Genomic DNA, 10,295 nt, shown 5'->3' on the forward strand with positions numbered 1-10,295 from the left:
TTCTGTTATATTTTCTTGAACTAGTTTATTAGATTAGATTTCTTTTGCCGTTGACACATTAAAAATGCTTTAAAAAAAGGTTAATGTATCAGTAAAAACCTTTGAATAAAGTAAAAAGTAAAAAAACAGCATTTTTTATTTATAAAGATTTTAAATCAAAACTAAATATTAATCCATATTAAATAGTGGAGTTTAAAGACACTGAAAAGATTATTTGTGACACTAAATTAAAGTTAAAAGTTTGAAATAAACATGCCGTCATCAAATTTTCATTCAAATATTTTGCTACATTTGGATTGGTGTGATCACCGTGCCCCCTTATCTGTCAAAACAACCAAAATTGTTAAACATTGTGTCTTTATCAGGAACCCATCACTAATAGTAAGTATCTGATTAAAAAAATTAGTTTTCAAAGCCTTTAATAAGTCTTTACATCTCTGGCGTGCATGTGTTATGGGCTCAGCCCTCTGTCCAGCAGGCTGATAAATTCCAGCTGCACACCCACATGTCCCAAACACCCCTCAGCCCTACATACATTATATAAGCCCTGCATACCCCGGGCCAAACAGGTGCCAAAGCTGCATTTAACCCCAGACAGTTCCTTCCTTCCTCTTTCTTACACACAGTCTCACACATTCAGGCTCCACAGATGCAAATCCAGACCTAATCCACATGAGCCATGTGTCGTTTGCTCTTGGGCTGCAAAATGGTATGAAATTTGATCAAAATCATGAAAGGTGAAATATTGGAAAACATAATTCTATATTTATTATTCCAGGCCTGTAAACGGTACTCTACAGACTATTGAAAAAAAAATGGTTTGGTAAGGATCCTCTCTAAAAACCATACCATGATCACATTAATATATTTTTCTATGATAATGTGAGTAATGATCATTCCCTCAACATATTGCCATTGCAAAATCAGTAAAAGCTAATCGCAATAACTTACTTTTTTCCAAATCCTGCAGCCATAGTTTGCTCTGAAGTTGCCCACAGAACGGCCAGCCTCAGCCCAACCCAACACCACAACACACTGCTTCTCTCAGGGCACAAGAGCTACAGAGAGGCAGCATGATGATTTGGGTCGGATTTCGGGGTTCTGAGGCCTCTATTTAAATCGGACAAGCACATCATTTAAAAGACCTCAGACAGCTGTGGTGCGCTCTGAAAAATCTAACAGAAGTGTTTATATGTACAGCACGTGGGTACGCATGTGAGAGTCTTTGAGTAAGAGTCAGAGAGAAAAGGAGAGTCTGAATTAATTATTGAAATGTTCCCATAGCACCAGCTCCAGAGCGGCGATTATTTTAGAAACAGTAGCCTAAGTTTAGCCGAGCTCGGAGACAGGGCTGAGATTAAACAGTCAGCAGAAGACATTTGTTGAGTGTTCAGTGAGATTTTAATAGACACCCAGATACTCTATCTCTTTTGATAAGACCAAGAAAACCAAACAGCAGGCTCAGTTTTATCTGCTTTCTTCATAAATCAAAATGTACACAGAACACAAAGGGATACACCACATGGTAAAAGAATTACTTAAAGATATCGGCTTTAAACATCCCCAGTTTATTACTTACAATGATATCATTGCTTATTGTCTTACAAGTTTGATAAAATGTTATGTTTTATTATGCAAATGAGGCCTTTTCTGATTAGATCAGCCACTGTAAAATGTATCCTTGTTGATGTACCATGAAAGCACAATTATAGCAGAGGATTTGTATGCTCTATAAGATTGGACAAGGTCATGTTATAATGCAGGGATTTCCTCAGTTAATATTGTTCACTAATGGTTCAAATCTTAATCTTATTTACACTAAATATATTTTCCAAAAGTGAGCCCCTTTTGTTTTGTTGCAGATGACCATTTGCCTATTCTATGAGGAGGTCTACTCCAACATAAAGGCTAGAACGTCAATTAAATGTATTTATTGAATAATATTTTAATAGTGTCCTCGCAGCAAAGCCAGTAGACACTTACATTGAACATGATTTACCCAGATTTGTATCAGCTATCCGACTTTGTGTGCTCCTTTTAGTTAAAGCCCCCTTCAGGGTGTCACTGGGATTTTTAACCCCGCCCTGAGGTGGCTTTTTACAGACAAAACCAAAGACTGTCGGCAACTCCATTACAGTCTGTTTCTAAAGCAGATTGCAGAGTGATCCTGTCTTTCCTTTAGTCCTGGACATGAACTTTTTAGGTATTTTACTCCCAGTTGGACTCTGAGCGATTTAGATTCCACTGGATGCCATTTTTAGGGATGTGGGTGTATTGTTTAACTTGGCAGACGTCTTCCCCCTGGTCACTGTTGGTCGAGGTTCCCCTGTTTGCCCTTTCCCTGCTCCCATGTCTTCTTTGGAAGCCTAAATTTAGCCGGTGTAATCTAGTGTATATTCAATAAATCTGTCATTTTAATTTCTGCTCTGCGTTTGTTTACGACATGGAGCGAGAGATGTTTTTTGGGGCACATGTGTTGCGGCGCTGAGGCGTGTTGACGGAGGGTGTGGTCGCGGCAGCTGGCAGAAGTTTTTGGAGGTTTTTGATGTCTCCATCTTCACGTCCTGTGATCCTCCCTCTCACAGAGCTCCATAACATTTCTCTCAAGGGGAGTTGGATTTTAAACACAGACAAGCTGCATGTCCTGATTTAATTAAAATATTATAATTAGCAGGATAATTACCACATCAAAAACCTACGTGATTTAAAGGTGGGCGAACCACTATAAGTAAGCCATTGTAAGTAATATATAAGACGTGTACATTTTTCTACATTTCTGCACTTTGTATAATCACCCTAAAGGCCCTACTCAAGGCTTTTCTGTTTGTGAGGCAGCATGTTGTGAAAGTGAAACTGATTAATGATCAATTTGTCCTGAAGACTCTATCCTACTCAGCTGATGTATCAGTGGTGAATGTGCTGTGTGAGCTTCACTCACAATCAGCAGGACTGACAACTGAAAAGTCTGTATCAATCATGTAGTGTAGATGTTAAAAGAGGCCTTATTATGCTATATTTTGGTTTTCCTTTATTGCACAAAATATAAATATGAACCTGAAAATGTGTATTATAGGGCCCCTTTAAAGTGTGAGAATTAACACCAAAATACAGCAGAAGTTTGACCTTTTGGGAAGCACACTTTATCACTCTCTTGCAGAGTTATCTGAGAATATCCATTCCACTCACACAAAGTAATATTATAGATTTTCTTGCCTTATTTTAGCAAGAAAAGTTAACAAATATTATTTTGATAGCATGTAGTGTTTTGGAAAATGTCCTCCACAGATGCACATGAAAAGAGTTAACATTACACAACATAATTGTTTTGGCACCAACATCTAACATGCTCTGGTATTAGTTTCTAGAATAACATTTAGATTGTTGGTAATGACAGCAATTTGGAGCTAATGTTGTTTTCCAATATTCAAGGTTATAACAACAGTCATACTATTTGAAATGATGCTGGAAATCCCTGAGAGAAACTGCCTATTGGTGCACATATACGCAAACTGACAGGCGCTCCTTTGCTCAGTCTGTCCACAAACATTGTCACTCAAGGTCTTGCTTGCATGCCCATATTTTATATATATATATATTTAAGAAAGAATCCGCACTGGAAACATTTTCTTTACCTCAAGATTAAACAAAGTGCGTCTGTTCCTTCCACGTGTGCATGGACATTTCACATGGAGCTGCCCTACACAGTAAAGACTAACTGGACACGTTAGTTACAAAAAGTTTTGTTCCAGTGGATGTAAAGAAACGCGCTGAGTTTAGCTCTTGCGGTGTATAATTAGACCCTCTGAACATGGGTGGTGCTGCAATGGAAGACAAAGCACAATACCAGATCCCGTCCTGGTTTAGGTGCTCCTAAAGGCCTTTAAGAGACAAACCCTGACTTTAACTTTAACTGCAGGGTTAAAAGAGTGTAATGTCTTCATCCCTACTGACAGCATGCATCATAGGACTTCTTGTCAATACCTTCATCCGTGTTTCAATTCAATCATGTGTTATGGTGGTCGTAATGACCTCCAGGTCATCATGGGGTTTACTGAAGAAAAGCCTGTGTGTAGAAATATTTAACAACCTGACCTGGCAGCGCAAAGACAGAACTATCTTGCTGTTAGATGGTTAACTGTATCGTGAAAGTTTGGAGAAACTTTTCTCCTGTGGGAGAAAATGTGATCTGTAAACCTATATTTTTTTCACTCCTGCCATTTGCATCTATAGTTATAATTTAGATGTGATGATTAAGGCTTTTGGACTTGGAAATGCAAGTTTAAATACCTTTTAGAGTGATTGAAAAGCTTCATGAACCCTGTTTTTAGTGGGTTGGCTAAAATGTATTCAGCAAAGAAGTACTAACTTGATATAAATAATCAACTTGCTCTCAAAAAATAAGTATCAAAAAGACAAATCACTAAACAGCCACTCGAACTCGTAAAAATGTTATACCTGCGTGAAGGTGTCTCATGTCACTTTTTGTTTTAATTTCATTTATTGTTAATTTGCAGTTGTGCTTTAGCAACAGATGTCACATTTTATGCCAAGAAAGCATATTGTCTCGACGTTGAACTAACTGAATGTGTATATCGAGGAGCAAGATTATGCATGTGTGTATTTGTGGTGATAAGACATAAAAGAAATGTATGACATGTTGCTGAATTGTTGTTCATTAGCATCTTGACATCAGCTGGTGCAGCTCTGAGGGGCCAATAAAATGCCAAACATTTCCCCTGGAAAGTCGAGATGAGACCTTCTGAAGCCATTTGCCATTCCAGTAATTCCTTTTTCATGTCTGAGTGCTGTGTGGGTTTCCCCCACATGGCACAATCCTCTCACCAACTGCCAGCGCGTCTCCTCTCTCTGAAGATGGAGACACATTTGGCGTTTCACCAGCTGTTTTAGAAAAAAATGTGTTGCTCTCGTCTGGCGGCTCCTGGCATTTTGGCACCAGATCCTGCGGTGGAGTGTGTACACTTGGCGGCTGGATTCTCTTGCAAGGTGTGGCCAGGGACCTAGGAAGGCGTCTTTTTGGGTGCCACATTTTCAACTGTCTGCATCCACAGTCTCTTTCAAAGTCTGATGGTTATTCCACTTTTATTCGGTGAAGGTCACAGTATCAATAACCCGCAAGTGTGATATGGAGGATAATCCCTCTGGATTACGGCCAAGCGTTTTTATGAAGCCTTCAAGTGTTTCAATGTCTGCAGTAATAGATGACCTCTAAAAGCCACACACACACACACACACACACACACACACACACACACACACACACACACACACACACACACACACACACACACACACACACACACACACACACACACACACACACACACACACACACACACACACACACACACACCAGATTTGGGGCACTCTAGCTGAGAGACAATGATGAGGAAATGACACAGTTTGATTTATTTTCTCCTTGAGCTGTACAGTCAACATTTTTGCATGCCAGCCTTGATGCTGCTCCCTGGCATTGTCCCCAGAATTCATGTAGACTCACTGAAGTGTCATTTCCTCTTTCAGGGATAGCCCTTTTTACTAATGATACATCACTGCTTTGTAAGGGAGCAACTCGGGACAAAAAAAGGAGTGTGAGTGGTGCTCTCTGCTGGAAGGATTAGGTTAGTGCAACGTATAGCATCTTTTTAATTTAAGATCAAGATCCAAGATTCAATAAACATGCTTTATTGTCATGAGAACAATAGCCACAACATTGATTTGACAAAGAAAATCTTAAGCTCCGGTCCCTTCCAAAAATGCAACATACAGTTTACTCAAGAGATACAAAGAAATACAAATAGTGCAAGAAGATATAAGACTTTTTAAAAGGTCAGGGATTTTTTTCAGTTTCTTATTAGCCTCAAAGATATTGCTTCTAATCCAACTATGCATGGCCATAAAGCAGCTGCCCCTTTGGCTACACAGCACATTCTCAAAATCAAGACAATAGCTCCCCCTGCAGTCTGATATTGATAAATGCAAGCTGTATCCCCAGTTCAACATCATTTTGAGGTCGTGCATTAATTCAGTTACTGATGTTTTTAGCTGTGAAATGTGTTTGACAGATCCCCTACAGCAGAGATTCCCTATTGAAAGAGTCGGAATAAAGAAAGACAATTAAACATCGTACTTATGAGACTTGATAGACTTCACCTTTTTTTGCGGTGATGCCTCTTCAGTTGAGCTTGAGTAATGTCTGATCCACAGTAGAGATTTAACGATTAGTCAAAGAAGGACAAAAATATTCTTTTACTATTTTGATAATCAATTAATCCTTCAAAGTCATTTTCTAGGAAAAAAATCCAGCAGAGAAATGCTTTTTCAGCCCCTTTTAATATGGAGATTTCCTCCTGTTCTCTTTAGATATCATATTAAATTGAATATCTCAGTTTTCGACTGATGAAACAAGATATTTGAAGCCATCAATTTGGGAAAATAGAATGGACATTCTCCCTATTTTCGGATAATATATAGGATATAGAATAAAATAAAATAAACGTTAATATTCGATTCACTTTACCTTGTACCTTAACCGAAGACATACCTATTTTATTTTTATTGCCGTCTTTGTATTGCTTTGACTGAACTTATTCTTTCTTATTTGTACTAATAATATATAATTAATTCCTCTTTGTTTTGTTTGGCTTTCTGTTGTCTTGTGAGTATCATCGGCCTCTGCTTTGTCTGTCCAAGCACTTTGCAAACTCAGTTTTTAGGGGTGCTGTACATAAATGAAGTTGTTATTCTTACAATCTACAACAGGAGTAAGAGCTTGTCAATGCCAACGAAAGATACCTGTCACTGACCTGGCTGACTCTTAAGGTTGTAGGAAACATGTTGTTCCACAATAATAATAAAAAAAGAGTGAGAAATCCAATTTCTTTCCACTGAAATAAAAATAATTACACCAACGTACAGTTAGGTGCTGAAAAGAGAGAGCTCTAACAATAGTCCTTTTATAACTGTACCTCCCATAGTGTCACTGGATCCAACCACAACCCCCAGTGAGCGAACTAACGAGAAGGCGCAATCAAAAATGTGGAACGGTTTTCTGCCAGGAAAACAGGCCTAATTGATTTCCTATGTGTCTTTGTCTCTCCTGTGTAGTAGTGGAGGAAAGAGGATGAGGGAGGAAATAGGAGAAAGGAAGAAAAGGCCATCAGAAGTCATCCTCTGGGACTGCAACCAAACCCGAGGGGAGTTTCTGCAGACGCCCTGAGTCTCGAGCCAATCCCTCTCCATGGATTCACCAGGGGAGAACACCTGCCCCACTCTGCATTGTATTCTGCCTGCCTGCTCATCTGCCTGTGTTCATGACTGCAGCAACATCTGGTAGAGGAGCAAGTGGATTCAAATAGAACATCTGCATAGCAGTGATCAGCCAAGTAAACAAACACTCCTAATGAAGGTAGTCACAGTTCCCAAAAACAAGGATACATTGTGTACGGGAACCTATTTTTCACTAATTGAGACCATATTAAGTATTGGCATGGTTTCCCTCCCAGTTTATTGGGGAGCATTACAACAGCGATGAAAACAGCTCACTTGTGCTAGTCGCTGTATGACATATAACACACACTGTGCAGGGATATGCTGTGAGATATGCTGCAATACTTTTTTATTGCAAACAATTAGCAAGGTATGCATATGAAATAAACTGAAATACAGGGAGCAATCTTTTAAACAGCAAGCGGCAAAATTAAGTCAGATAATTGCTTTTTTTTAATGCATAAATGCGCCATATGTTGCCAAAAACATCTCATGGTGATAATGCTATTTCATTTCTTATAGTTATTTTGTTCCCAATTTACAGATTTGCATTGAAAATATTGAAAATGTCACTGCACTTTCTCTCGTTTATTTTCTTTCATAAAAGAGCCTGTGACACAATGCAGGATCCCTCCAATGCAGCACAGTTCCAACATTGAGACTGCACACTTGAGCAGGAGTGCGTACTGTAAGTACACACGATTGGCTTACGGCGGTCATGTGACTGCAGGCTGTAGTCCCTTGTGTTAGAAAACAGTAATTGAGGCTTCCATATGGTATAGATCAGATGTAGCCCTCACCACAGCATTCCTCCTCCAGCACAGAGGCTCTATGCTGGTTTCCACAGTGAAAAACAGAGCTAATCAAACAACTATCTGCCAAAGACAATACTATATATGACTCACTTATTTTACACCTTCTGCTTAACACTATTTTTTTTTACTGAAAATAAAAGATGTGCTCTTGTGTGTTTTTTAGAAGGAGGTATTTATTTTACTGATGATATACTGTAATACAATCTTACAATATTCAAGGAGAATATCTGTGTTTGCGATGGGTGTTGAACAGTGCTAGTGGCCTCTGCATTACAAAACATACTCTTTTCTGTGACGGATTATGCCAAACTACTAAATCCTGCCCATTTTCCATCAACCCTCATTTATGCCTGTACATTAATTTAACTAAGTGGGCTGTGTATTTAACTTGATAGTCGTACACTTCCCTGTGTTGCTGCCAATCCTGTATATCCTATAATAATAAACCATCAGTCACTGCCCTTGTGCTGCCCTCAATGCACACTGTGTACATGATGTTGTGCAATTGTTTGCTTTACAGTTATCAAAAAAACGAGCTAAAATATGTGTGAATGTATATATACTATATAGAAGTGTTTGATGTTTAAATCTGCATTGTAGTATTACAGCTTTATTCATTATACCACAATGTTGAATGTGGAAAAAATGAATAATCAGATAAATGCACAAATGTTACGGTAAGAAGAGAAGAAAAATAACAACGTTATTTGTTTTGACATTATTACAGAGACACATTTTTAAATCTCATTGTCGGAAGAAAAAGTAATTTAAGAGGAATCGTTGCATATTTTTGTGACAAATGGCCGACCTTACACTTTTCATGCCCACTCAATATTGTATTGTGTTTTGTATTTTGATGTGCAATTGCTTAATAAACATTTGGTCACAAAAAAAAAAGAGGAATCGTTGCGTGGTCACAACTATCTAATGTTAAATGTTATCTAGATTAACTGAAAGCAAATAAAATCTATATTTCCTTGATATTGCACAGCTTACACAAATGTTAGTAGCCTACCAACTACATATAACTATTTAACAAAAAGCCCCCTTATGAGTTAGGTCAGGTTTCCTACCTCATGTGTAAAGGAATCTTTATCATGTATGGTTATAGCTACTTTCACAGCAGTGAAGGATACACCTGTCAGTGTAGTGGCCATTTTTGCATGCACTATGCACCATGGGGCCCTATCTCTGTTGGTTCATGAACTCCACTTGACTCCACAGAGCTAAGGGATTTGGGATCACAACATTTGGTTTTAGGCATGGGACAGGATCTTTTAAAACCATGTGGCTTTTTAATAGCAATCTCTTCAAATGTGAAGTATAACTAGGGTTTCACCTTAAATATTGAAATATTTCAGTATTCAACCCATAAACTGTAATAAATAAATAAATAAAGGTTCAACAATGTTAATAGTACTGCTTAATGACATTGATCTAGCTTTTAAGAAAGTTTCTCTGCTAGCCTACAGGTCAGTTTAGTGAAAAAAGTGTACTTATTCCTAAATGTTTTCTCCATTTATCAAGTAAACTAATTGTCACATTAGTAACTAAATAAAAACAATACTTAATTAAATATAAACATATTTGAACATTTAAAAATATAATGGTTACAACAGAAAACTAGTAATAAAATTAGTAATTTATTACAAAACTTGAAAGCAAACCAAATTACAGCCGCCCAACTTGAGTGTACAACTAGAGTTGCCCCTTTAATATATAGAAATATGTTAGTGTACAACCCATAAACTATAAATAAAAAGGTTTAACCAGGTAAGTTACACTGCCTAGAGACATTTGAACTACCTTGTAAGCCATTTTCTGGCTACATCAGGTCAGTTAAGGAACCAGTTTCTGCACTACATCAGGTTAGTTTAGTAGGAAACGTATGCCTGTTTCTACATAAAAACAGATGTTTATTTTCTGTGTTTATCGTGTGAACTAGTCTTTTATTGAGTAAATAAACTAAATAAAACTAAACAATGTCATTTATAATTAGGCTAAGTGAATGGGATAACCGTTGGTTTTGGATGGATCAGTGACGTCACTTGTGGAACTACATCAACGTCTGTAACGTTTGCCATGTTTAAATGATGCTAGTAGCAAACGGCAACAACACAAAACTTGGATTATAATAGGTAGTTTAATACAAAACTTGAAACCAAACGAAATCACAGCCACCGAACTTGAGTT

The sequence above is a fragment of the Eleginops maclovinus genome, chromosome 19, assembly GCF_036324505.1.
Source record: "Eleginops maclovinus isolate JMC-PN-2008 ecotype Puerto Natales chromosome 19, JC_Emac_rtc_rv5, whole genome shotgun sequence".
NCBI lineage: Eukaryota > Metazoa > Chordata > Actinopteri > Perciformes > Eleginopidae > Eleginops > Eleginops maclovinus.